Genomic DNA, 13,117 nt, shown 5'->3' with positions numbered 1-13,117 from the left:
CTGTGTATTTCTCTGTCACTGATGTGACCTAAAGTGATAGTTGCAGGGATTTCCTCTCACCTCTCCGCCCTCCCTCTCCAAAGAGGCAGATTGACTGTTCTGACAAGTGGTCCTTTTGGACAGGATTTTGTCTTACGCAGAGCTGGAGACTGACAATCGTGTGGAGTACATTACTCTCAGGTCTGTGCCCAAGCTGTCAGTCTCACTATCAAGAATAAAGACCACACCAGGGCTGAGCCGCTGACAGACGAGACGAAGCGGGAGCTGGTGAATCCCAGGATCTACATATTTACATTATGTCTTTCAGGTCCAACCTGTCGACGCGTTTAAAGGACAATGTCACCCCCGCAGACGGAGCGTGGCACTCAATTTCCTTCAAAGCAGATTCATTGAGGGACATTCATTAAAGTGACACCTCCCGCATCGGACAATATAGGACAATTTAGCGCTTTATCTCCAGACGAGCTGCGTGAACAGTGAACCGTGGACAATATGCCGCAGGGAGCCACGTTCAGAGCCAGACAGCAGGTCAGAGGTGTGCATGGTTAGCACATGGCTCACCGCTGACAGGAGCTGCAGTGATGAACACGCTGCGAACAGGAAGCGCTCCACTAAAGTCAAGAGCTGCAGGAAACGTGATGAATCACACACGACCAGCAATGCAAACAAGGTCACTGCTCAAACCCATTTGTGAAATTAATACTCATCTGTAAATGTCAGGTGAAAACTTTCAGGTGACTCTTTTTTTAAACAAACGACAGCGTCGGAGGCGAAACTGACCTATTTTAAAAACCGTGATCTTCGCGTCCATAGGAACAACAGTCATATAATCCAATACTTGTATTTTATATCACTCACAAATAATCACCCTCCCCCCGATGAAACCACATTCAGATTCACTGGATCTGGATTTCTATTTGGATCTGCAGCAGATTACAGATGCACACAAATATTTAAACATGTATGAGTTATTTCATCAGGATCCAGGAGCTGTTCTCACACAGCACCAGAACAAAACACACAAACTGGAAGGAAAACATAAAACACACACACACACACAGTGAGTTTCCCCGTGTGATAAAGGGCTATCAACATTTCACCTTTGGTTTTACCGCCCAATAAAGTGGCTTACATAATCTGATTAAACTGTCGGCCCTTTAGCTGTTCTCCGGAGGACATTTCTTTTATGTCCTCTGTAAACTATCCGTCCGACCTGTCGTCTCTGCGTGTCCTCGCAGATCTCAGCTTTTGTGGTGAGTCACAGAAAAGGAGAGTTTTCCTCCTAAAGGAAAAAAGTAAAGCGGGAGGATACGAGCAATCTGCAGACTCGGATAGTATTTACACCGATGTACGAATTGTAAAATTGAACGTGTTTACAAGCTTCATGTTTAAATTGGTGTTTCCAAGTTAGTGTATTTGTCGGCGGCTCGTATCGCTCCACTTTCTCCTCCGGAGATATTTGGTTTTTATTCAGTTTCCTCGTAGGGAAAACTCTGACGCCGACATTTGCATTCTCACTCCGGAAGTCTGAAAACAGCTTCACCTTCACATCATGGTGACGGAAATTCTCAGGCCTGGACAGAAAGATATTTTTAGTCTGGAAAATGCAAATATGTGCAAGTTCAAATTATACTACTAATTACTTCGTACACTAGCACAACGGAAATGTAGCACAGCCCTCCTCCTCGATGCCAAACATACAATTAACAAGACACAAACTGAGTTGCTCATAAATGGAATCAAATAGATTATAACTTATTACATTTGAACACAATCTAGTTTCTCACCTCTAAACCAAACCTAATGTTTTATTTTGGCGAGTTTCAGACACTGCAGATCTTTCTTATCCTCTATTTTCTGGCACTGCGGTGAAAAGTAATATTCCCACGCTGGCCAAGAATCTCTCACTCATAACTGCAAATGCAATTTCTTATCTGATTTCTGAGGCGTCCGCGGTCCCCGTCAGATTCTTAAACCCAATCCACCGCTGATTTATTCTATATTTTGCCAGCTCATTTAGCTGTGAGAGCCACAGCATCCGTCTCCATCCAGTCCACCGTATGCAGCTCTCCGTCATCTGAAGGGTGCGTTAGATGTTGAGCTGCCGAGGGACGATCTGCTCGAGTCAGTTCTGGTGAAACGAGGACTTTTTTTTAATTTATTTTCTGTGTTTATGAGTTTATTTAAATCTCAAATCTTTAATGAGAAGTAAAACTGCTTTCAAAAAGAAAAAAATATCTGGTTTTACTGAAAGCACAGCAGAAAAATACAGCTCGAATTTCGGCGAAGAGAACTTAGTACAGTGTGCCACACTGTCCGTGTTCTTATCGCACCACTCAGCCAGTGACATGAAATGAGAATTCATGCCCACAGGAAACGACGACACGGAGCGGAGACGAACGCTCGGCAATAACGTACAGAATTTTCCACGTTTTTACTTCCACTGGAAACGGCACATCTGCTAAGAGCTTTTCCTCCGATGCAAAAATTAGAGTTCACTTAGTCACGGGGAGGTGAACCACGGGCCAGACCGAGTGTTTTCCACCGCAACGGGGAGATTAAGCTGCCTCCTGTCAATTTAAAAGGCTCATCTGGGGATTTTGGAGAGATTGGAACGTCAGTCTGAAGGATTTCATCATGGCAGTGTGGAGGAAATGAGGTTAGAGCCTCCCCATTGTCTTCTCTCAGCTGCGGACACCTTATTGCGTCTTTGGGCGACACGCGAGGTTTCAGTCTGCTGGAGGCTCAGGTGTCAGGAATCAGGATCTAAAGAGAGAAACAATCTCTACGTTAGAAAACATCAAGCGGATGTTGATCGTTTCCAGCGAGACGAGTTTTAACTTTCACATAAATTAACTAAAAATATAAAATTCTTTCTTCTCCTCGTTGTGCAGCCATCCTCATCTGGAGCCTGAGATGAAACAGAGAGTAGAAATATTCTCAATCATTCACACATTATGATTTTATCTCCCGAGCTGAACAACCAAACAAATCACAATATCAAAAGTCATGTTTGTCTGAGTCTTAACTTCCTTTCATTTGTTTCCAAGAGCTCAGAGTTTCATTGTTTTTAAAAAAAAATGTTCCTTTAACACGACCAACAGGACTTTGAGACTCTATCCCACTATCCAGAATAAAAAAAACAAAATAAAATCTTGAAGACACCAGATTGTGTGGAGGATGGAGCCGCAGCGTCGAGTCTCATTTATCGATCATAAGAAATAAATAGCATCAAATAACTTTAAGTTTAAACAATTAAAATACCATGAATAAGAAATAACGTTAGAAATAAAAATACAAATAAATTAACAGAAAACATGCCCATAATTAAAATGTAGCCATAAGTGCTGGATAATGTTGAACTTGCTTAAAAACTAGATTCTCTGCAAATTTCCATCCGACAGTTGTGGAAAAAACTTTTAAACAATTGTTAAATTTTTACAATTAAAAACACAGAACTTTCCATCATGACTGAAGCAGAGGAGAAGTGTGGGAATCACACTAATCTGTAAACTTCATACCCAAATCCTTCGTCCCCGGGGGCTTCGATGGCTGAAAGAAATTGCCAAAGAATGAAATGATCTCCTCTCACCTCCCCCCCCCCCATGAGGGTCACAAATAAAGTGTTACGCTTCACAAAGGGTTGATTCCCTGCTGCACCGGGTTCCACCTCATAACGAAACCGGTAATTTTAGTTTAGGATTCAGCTTTTCTTTTCTCCAAATCCCTTGAAACCCACCAACACAATTTTCAGGACCCCACCAATTCCAAGAATGAGTGATTTCCCTCACGGTGAATGAGATTGTGTGGACAATTGTTTTTTTGGGGGGGGGCCAGACCTGGGAACAGAGACGTTTTATCCTGAGCAGAGATCCTGTTACAGCAGAGGAGCATCGGACGCTTGGCAGGACGGCCGCTCAGAAAGGCTCCGGTCATTTGTGAGCAGAAAAGACCAGAGCGACGAGTTTCCCCCCCCGGAGAGGAGGTCGGGCCAGAATCCAGCCGCTGTGTGCTGATGTCCTGTGAGCGGCTTCATGATGGAGCGTCAGCAGTGACACCTGCTCTGTGAGGCTTCTGTTGCACACAGGTCCCGGGCCGCTCTTTATTTACTTCAGCATTTTGAACCGGCCGTGCATTCAGCTTCCTCAGCCAAAACCTATTTTTAAAACATATGAGGAAATTTGATTATGCATGAGGAACTGTGATTGAGTTGGAACACATTGAGATCACAACACCGTAAAACTAGAGAGCGGACACCTGTTTTTGTTTGAAACAACAGAAAGATGTCACAATATGATTTAAAATAAAAATTCTGGATCTGCCGCTTTTCATAAAAATTCGCAGTCTCATTATAAAACCACATTTAGTCTCTAAAACGCTGATTTTTATTTGAATCTGCACAAAACTACACACACTCATAAAGTTTTAAAGTTCTTTTTTATTTTTTTAATTAAACTCCATGACTTGTTTTATGAGAAATGTTAAAGAAAGTGAAAAACAAATTCCTGGATCAGCACCTGCATTTTAAAGGGAAACTCCAGCCCCAACCAAATAATAATAATAAAAAGCAAATAAAATCAATAATTTATCAATAATAACAAATCTGAAAAATCTGTGAAGCGGTCATGCTCACAGTTTAGGGGTCGTCATCAAAGTGTCTTCATTAAAACTAACTGTCTGAAGCGCTTCATGGACCGAGAGCCATCGTAAAAATGCGTTTTAGGTCATTGCTTCTCGATTGCCCCGGCACAGAGTTAGAGTTTTAAGAAGTGCAAACGCTCACGTGTAGCTGTTTGCCATTAAATGCATGGTGATGTATGCATGGAGGAGACTAATGGGACACTCTGGGAGAAGAAGACTGGGTTAATGGGTCTGGTCTCATGTGCCAAACAAAACGCCTGAAGTGGGTAAAAACTTAAAAAGAGAGAGAGAGGGAGAGAGGGTGAGGGGGGGGGGGGGAGAGAAACGAGAGCAGAGCATATTTGATCCAGTGAGCAGTTGGAGAGAGGCTGGAAGTTGTTGGGTTATTAATCACACGACTGTGTTCCACGAGTGAGCAGTCTTGCGTGGCGTGGCGAGGTGCACTGTACATTCCATCCCTCTGGAAAGCAATTTATTAGAGCTGGTTCATTCTGCAGAGGCGGAGTGGGGGGCGGGGGCGGGGGGGGGGGGGGGTGTTCATTAGATTTACTCAGTCACTGCGACTGTTTATGAACTGGGTGTGAAGAGTTGCAGGGACGTCAGAGCGTCAGTGAATGGAGCGCAGGGTAACCTCAGCTGAAATGCGTCCCCTGGACATGGCTGGTGTCTGTGTGGACGACATCTGACTGCTCATCTGTGCTGCTTCACCTTTAAAGGGTTGCAGGGGCTCTGGACCCGATCCCTGACAAGAGCAAGACACTTGGGTCTGGATATTTCCTGGAGTTTCACATAAGCAGATTGTTCGAGTCAGACAAGCTCACAACAGATCATTTGAGAAGATTTCCTGCAATTCTCTCACGCAAACCTTTTCGGGACATTCTACGAGGGGCCCGGAAGGAAAAGATCGACATTCACTTTCTTGAATACGGGAAATTTCAGGAAAATGTCCAGACTTCAGTGCATCTATAGACTAAAGTCTCCCATGAACCCACACAGACCCGGTAAGAACCAACCAGTGCGTCCCTGTGCTGCCGGCTTGGATTCGTGCAGACCCTGCCCCACCGTCCCCACACAGCTGACTCCCAGTCTGCTAATTCAGTTCAGCAATTGAGCCGCAGCATTGAGATGTCAGAGCGGTGTTCTCCGGGTCCCTCGCTGTCGAAAGAAGGGACGCTCTGGAAATTGATTTTCCCTTGTTGCTGAAACACAAAGCATTTAAGGACGACAGCGTGGAAAGCACAGTTTGTCTTTATCAGCAGATATAAAGAAGAGATAGAGCAAAGAGAGGGTTGAACTGCGACTTCTTCCACCAGCCGAGCCTCCGTCAAGCAGCTGAATCACAAAGGCCTTGAAAGATCTTTGTGTGTTTGAGAACGAAGGTCTTGAAAACACTGTGAATAGATCACCTTGACTTCAGTTAGACTCTTCATTGACGCTGAGATTGAATAAAGTTTTCACTCAGGAGTTCTGACGAGGTCTCTGTGGTGTGTTTGCAAACCCCTGAGTCACAGAACTCATCCGCAGCGGTTATCTTTATTTATTTCATGTTTGTTTTCTCTTTTTCTCAAAGTAACTGAAGCGTAAAATCACAAACTGTGACAAAATGACAGAGAAGCGGCGTCTGTTCTCCGAGACGCTGCGCTGGTGTCAGAACGAGCTCTAATGAGTCGGAGTGAAGTGAACAAGATCAAATCAAACAACAAAGACTCAACGCTGCATAGAAAGTAAAGTGACTCTGTTACGGTGACGCTTCAGCAGCGTCTCACTTCCTTTTACAATATTTGGGCCTTTTTTTTTTTTCCACTGAAGACAAACAAAGTGGAAACAACTTTCCTCGGGGCGTCTGAGCTCTGAGGAGACGGAATCTTTCATTTTCTAAATGATGCATCACTTGGACAAAGGTGTTGTCACTCCTGCTCTAAATACTCGCAGAGGAGTCGACGGACGGTATCGGGCCTCGCGCACACTCGCCCACGGGACCGCGACACACGTGAGTCACGGCTGATTCCGTGTCACTTTTCGCTGCCGTTAGCTCGTCACCGTGTCACTGCAAGTTTGGAGTTTCAGCTTGTGTGAGGCAGACAGCTGTGACGGAGGACAGACCGAGAGGACACACGAGGAAACTACAGCAGCTCTTTCACTGAGGGCTGTTTATTCAACGACACTTTTCTCTCAGGATGTTTGACGGAGTCACAAAGAAACACTCAACTCAAAGGGTCCAAGTCAGAAATGTAAATCAGGATTGTTTTCAGGGTCAATTAAGGAAATTAAAGAAAATATACAGAACATGGGGAGACAAATACAGAAAAGAATTTACTAATTGAAAGGAACTGATATGTCACATGTATGGCTCATCAGATCAGATCAACATATTCTTCTGCTTTTTCTTTCTTTAGTTTTAAATAAACACTAAAGACTCTTATACAAAAATAGTTTGGATCATTCTGAATTGCAAATCAAACATTGTTATAATATTCCTGTAGATAAAATAATCGTGATCACTCATTTTCTTATCTTGGTTTAGTGATCCATATTCTTTGTAATCAAATGTAAAAGAAAATATAAATATATTTAAAAAAGTACTTGTTATGCCCCGTTAATATTCTGCACATGTACAAACAAACATTCCAGCTACATATTACTTCTTAAAATACTGTAAATATATTCTTACATGTGCAGAATGCTGTACAAATACTACACTGATCAATCAAGTCCGACACGTTTCATTGTTCTGTTGAACCCGTGTTAGCTTCACTTTTAAAACTATTCCGTTGAGAAGACACTTACACAGACTCTTGTCAAAACACAAGTGTTGTATTTAAGTTCACACAAAAGACAAATAAATGAATACATTTGAAATAAATGATAAAATAAATAAAGCTTTATAACTTTATATTTCCTGAGGTGAAATAAAAGGTTTCACTAGAAGAAAATACAGAATTCAGAAGAACCCTCCCCAGTAAACTCTGTTATGCGCCTGTGACAGAGAAAGCGGTCGATGTTGAATGAACCTCGGATCACTGACTCTGTGTCCACTCGACCGGGCGCTCCGTGCGGAGCAGGACTCCAGTCAGACAGATGCTTCCAGGTGGAAGTGGACCGCAGTGTTTCTGGAGCACCGCCACCAGCGGCTCCGACTGAATCGACCCGGGCTCTCGCCGCACGCCGTCCCGCCAAAGAGGACAACTCTCCGGGCCCCCCCCCCCCACCTCCCCCACCCCCAGCCCACAGAGTCGGATCAATAATTAACTCACAGAGCTGCAGCTACAGTCTGTGTGAAGGGTGAAGATTTATGCATCGTGGACAATCCGGTTGGTTCCAATGTGTCAGGAAAGATAAATTGATGCCAGAAAAGTAACTGTATTCCTTTTGAATAGTAATTGTTACACTTGGCTGCTCATCCAACGGCATCTTTGCCACTGGCTCGTCTCCCAGGACTCAACTGCACCGCGGAGGAATTCTAATAAGATTATTTAGAAATCAATATTTTAACATGCTGAGCAATTTGAGTTTAATGGAATCTGTTAGAAAAGCTCATTTTATTCCACACTGACGATGAAAGTTTTTAACACATTGCAATCTACGAGTTAATGTTTGTGACAGAATCAACGCCGCAGCTCATTATTGTTGTTGTAATTTCCTTCAATGTGTATTTGTGAAGCACAGAAGCGTGTTTGTCGGCAATGTTACACAAAAATAAGTGAACGTTTCGGTGGAAGGACGTGATACACGTCAGAGAAGCACCCGTTTTTAATTTGGTGTGCCTCAGGATTTTAAGTTTTTCACGTTCTTTAATATTTTCTCCCAGAATCCTTCTGTGATCTTGATGTAAACAACGAGGCATATTTATGGGACTGGTAATTATGAATGTGTCCAGAATTTAAATGTGTTTTCACAAGGGAACTGTTGGGTCTTGGTGGAGGAGGTGTGTGTGTGTGTGTGTGTGTTTTTATCTTTCATTGCTGTTTAACTTCTACAACACTTAATAACAGGACCTGAAACCAAAGCAATGAGCAATAAGAAGTTAAAACGCTCTGTTAGACTCGAGAGCGCAGGCAGGTTATTATGACCTCCGGCAGGGATGTAATGTCCTGTCCTCCTGTTGGTTTTCTTGCTTTTTTGATTAGATTTCACGAAAAAACGATCGAATGGATTTCCACAAAACTTGGTGTAAGAATCGCACAAGGGCCAAGAAAGAACACATCAACTGTTGGTGTGGATCCTTGTTTTTTTTTTTTGACATTTTCACAGAGGAACAACAAGCTTTAATTACATTTCATCCATTTGTTTCTGGCCACTGAGTCCAAACATTCACCTTCTGTCTGGCTCCTGAAGGAAATGTTCAGCTCCTCAGCTCTTAACGCTTCGATCCGTTCAGCAGCTCGTTGTGAAACTGTGGAAAGTAGCTGACGCCGATCCGGACGAAATTGGAATGATCCGGGAATTTTCTTTTTTATACGTTTTTTTCCAGGGAAAAATTCATGGATCTTGATGAGACAAATCCAGAGGACTTAAATGTGGTTTTATAAGAGGACAGTTGGACCTCGGTGTAGATATGCACTCATGACGAATTCAGTGGCCTGTAAAAGACAGAGCAGTAGAAGTACCCGTCTCACAGTGGGGAGGATTAAGGTAATTACTGCAGCTGCCTAATTAACCGCAAATGACGAACCGAGCTTCGTCATTTGCTTAATTGTCTTGAGAACAAAACTGTGTCAGTCTCTGCTTTGTCTTTCATTGTGGAGCGACAGAAAACAGTTTACCATTTCAAACACAGCTTTCCACTGTGATCTTTGACGGGAGACAAAATAATAATAAACATTAAAAAAAAAAACGCAGAAACACAATCCGCGGTTGAAAAGACGTCACTTTTCTCCTCGTCTCCGCCGACTGGTGAGTGATTCAGCCGGTGAAGAAGAAGAAGACAGTTGTGTGGAAGCCGGCTGTTTATCGGAGGGTGACCATGGAAACGACGCCTTTAACATGACCAAACTTCCCGTGGGAATTCATCTTCGGTCTCCTCCAGATGTTTTTATCCGGCTCTGACTGACAGCGAAAGGATCAGAGGCCTGATCAAGCCTCTGTTTTCCGCGTCGTCCCGATGCTGTGTTTATGGTCACGGTGATGGACGTTAATAACCTGTTGTTCTCCTCCAGACGTCCTGCGATTGATCCACAAAATAAGCAGTTGGGGAGAAAATCGCTGCCCTGCGTTCAGACTTTGAAGCACCAGCCATGTGACGGACAGATGGATTCGAGTTACTGCCGCCTCGTTCTTTCTTTCTCCCTCATCCACGCTCTTTCTCTCTCCTCATCGCTCTGCCGAGGGGTTCAGTCCGCGCCCCCCCCCACCTCTTCACCGGCTCCTTCACCTTTGCCTCAAACACGAATAAACACTCGCACTCAAATCCCACTTAAGATTCTGAGCCGGGTGCTGCCACTTATTTTCCAGAGGACTGGATCAAATAAGGCCAAGGGCTGCTTGCAGGGAAGGGGCGCCACTGTTTCGATGCACGGCCTTGAAAGCACAACAATGAAAAACCCACACTGCACAACCGTGCATGCCAGCGTGAGCTCTCCAGACACATGGACCAGGCGCGAAAACATCTTTTTCAAGGTTGAACGCTGGCACCGAATGAAATTCGCAAAAGTCCAACAGCTTTTTCCCACAACCTCTGGAGTTGAGCGTTCGATGTTAACGACCGACCGTGTGAAGTGTGTGATGACTATTCCGCGCTCACGTTAATTAGATGCAAGCTTCCGTGCTCCTCATGGTTTCGTACGGACTGTAATCAAACTCCGTTAATTCACATTCGATGAGTTCATATGAGTCTTAGCGCACTAAACAAATTAAACACGTTCGTTCCCTTCTTTTATTACACATAATGACATTAGCTTCTTTTTATTAAGACTGCTGATATGTCATTAGCTTCAGACAGTGCGCGGGGGCATCGGTTAAGTGCGTTGTCAGAGTCCGTACTGTCGATGACAACTGAGGTTTTTTTCTCACCGTCTTAATTAGTTTGAGCTCAATGATCGGAGGATTCGAGCAGAGAGCAGATACAGGAAGACGTTAGCGACACGGTGACGTGCAACTCAATGTTGGAAGTGGTAGAAACAAGCAATGGAGAAGTGGGTGTGTCGCACAAGTCAGAGTCTGACAACCAAGTCAAAATAAAGTCAATCAGCACGTATACTGATATTATGGATGAATATTCCTATTTAAACGACCTTCCTCTGAGTTTCATTTACATCATTTAAAAGGTACCTTTATGAAAAAGTGCTCACTTTAAAAGTTTTCACTTTAAATTGTTTTACAAGAGGCAGCGTCTCGGCCACTGTCACCTCCTCTCTGAGCGGGAACAGATGAAAACTGCCTGAGCTGCTCACAGCACCGATGCACAAGGTCGTTTCTATCAGAAGATGTATTTAGTTTAGTTTGATGATCCGATGATACAAACCACGACAAACATGATCTCAAGCTTCTTTACACACTAAGCTGGAGAGTCATATTATATATACTATTATAGAGAACAGTGCCAACAACGATGCAGAGAATAAAAACCGGGGAAGCTGTTGTATTGGTTTTAATTGATATTGATGATATTTCTCATTCATGCAGACAAATCAGAAAACAAACTGTACTCACTCATTTCTTAATGGGTTCAATTTAACAATGAACAGGTTTCGAGACGTCCAAACAATCTTCCTCCGTCATCGATAGACTTGCAGCAGTTAGCTGTAGCAGTTAGCTGTAGCAGTTAGCTGTAGCGTTGTCATTGTTGTGTTTTTGTCGCTGCACTCTTTGACAACTCATCTACAAAAAGTAAAAGGCAGAAAGAGTCATCACTCAAACTGCAGAGGTTTTTAATCGGACATCATTACGGTCATTTCACAGCTGTGCACATTAGCGATTCACATACGTTTAAAACTTTTTTTTTTTTTCCCCAGGTCACTGAGAGCATCTATCAGACTCACTGGTTGATTCCCTCACCTTATTGCCCTGCTCTTCAATTGGCCACATGGGAAATCTAAAGCTGCACCATATTAAATAAAACCTCCTGCTCCAGGACTGTAGTCCAGCTCCTGCTGACTCATAAAAATGATGTAGAAGCCGTGCTGACATCAGCTGGATATAATTCTATTAGAGTGCCCATTTGTTGTTGGGTCTCACTGCAGCTTCATTCAGTCGTCTGAATGACCCTTCATTTATTTTAGTGCCCTGTTGCGGAAGAGGGCGGCACCTGAGCACTTAGGATGATACTCCGGAAGCTCGGAGCTCAACAGACAGATTGAGCCGATGCATTTTCTCTCCTCCTGCGTTGGCCTCCACTCTGCCGCTAATGCACGAGCCCCTCGCTCTCTGTTCCCCGGGCTGCAAATGGAGCTCTTAGCTGCTGCTAAGCTAAAATGGATTAGGTGGGTTTATCTTTGGTGAGTTTGGCCTGTCACAGTTCTGGGATAAACATTAAAAGCATGTGTCATATGTGGAGTTTGAGCTCCGCCATAATGAAAAGCTGCAGTAACATTTCAGGCCCTCCTGCTTTTTCCAAACATTTCTTGGCTGCAGAAATCTCATCGTCAGCTTTGAGCCGTAAAACTGCAGCGAGTTGGTTTTTCAGCATGTTTTACACTCAGCTGGGTGCCTCGCCGTCGGTAACGCCCACATGCTCGTAAGTATGCAATTGTCTGCCTCTTCAGGCTTTTGACTCTGCACCATTTACAGCACATTTGCACTTTATCTTGTTGACTTTTACAATATGTAATTTAGCCGATTTCCTGTATTTAAAAAATGGCACCATCGCTCCTTCCCTACAGTCTGAAAATCTTTTTCTTTCTGTTTGTGTTTCTGTGTCGGAGCTGTGAGCGGAGACAGGTGGACCCCTGACAGGAAGTGGTTTGGCTAGTTCTTAAGTAACCCTTCATTCTACTGCTTTTCCAAGAGCGAGAGAAAAATGCTCCCCGCTGTGATGTGGCTTGTCTGCGGATGGTTGTTGTTGCTTTTCAATAAACTCAGACTTCAACTTCACTTCATTCGTCCTCTTGGAGTTTCTCAAATATTTTTGTTCTGTCCTTGTTGGTGTCAATCATTGATGAATACGTTCTTTCTGCTCAAACTCACAGTTGAGAGAAAATTTAAAATCCCATGAATTTGGAGAATAGAGATTTAAGATTTTCAGCCATAATGTTTTTACCTTCCGAGGTAGACTCACCTCAAGCTTTCGTGGAACGATGTCATAGGCTCCTGTAGAAGCCACAAGTCTGTTTGCTGTCAACTGTGTTTTAAGAAAAACCTTTTATTTGTGTGGTCAATTAGAAATATTACGCTACCCACAATCCTCAGGTGTAAAATCAACATCTGTTTGGAAGTGGTAGCTCGACATGCTAGTCTCTGTAATCGGATAATTCACGATGTGTAGTTTCTTCACTCTTAATTGTCTTCACAATTTTGTAATGTCGTATTTTTTCCGTTAGAT

At 43.4% G+C, this 13,117-nt stretch overlaps 1 long non-coding RNA gene across 2 annotated transcripts; it reads left to right on the top strand.

The window, feature by feature from the left end:
* Positions 1-11,214: 11,214 nt before the first annotated feature.
* On the top strand, positions 11,215-12,669 carry LOC138407311 (uncharacterized). 2 transcript variants are annotated; one of them, XR_011240742.1, is made up of 2 exons: positions 11,215-12,059; positions 12,211-12,669. It is a non-coding gene; the product is annotated as an uncharacterized lncRNA (long non-coding RNA). The 2 variants fall into 2 exon arrangements; XR_011240741.1 differs by having other exon boundaries at positions 11,215-12,074.
* The last annotated feature ends 448 nt before the right edge of the window (positions 12,670-13,117 follow it).

This window comes from Paralichthys olivaceus, chromosome 3 (genome assembly GCF_024713975.1).
Source record: "Paralichthys olivaceus isolate ysfri-2021 chromosome 3, ASM2471397v2, whole genome shotgun sequence".
Lineage (NCBI taxonomy): Eukaryota > Metazoa > Chordata > Actinopteri > Pleuronectiformes > Paralichthyidae > Paralichthys > Paralichthys olivaceus.
The sequence above is the reverse complement of the archived record's forward strand: the minus strand, read 5'-3'. Positions and strand labels throughout refer to the sequence as shown.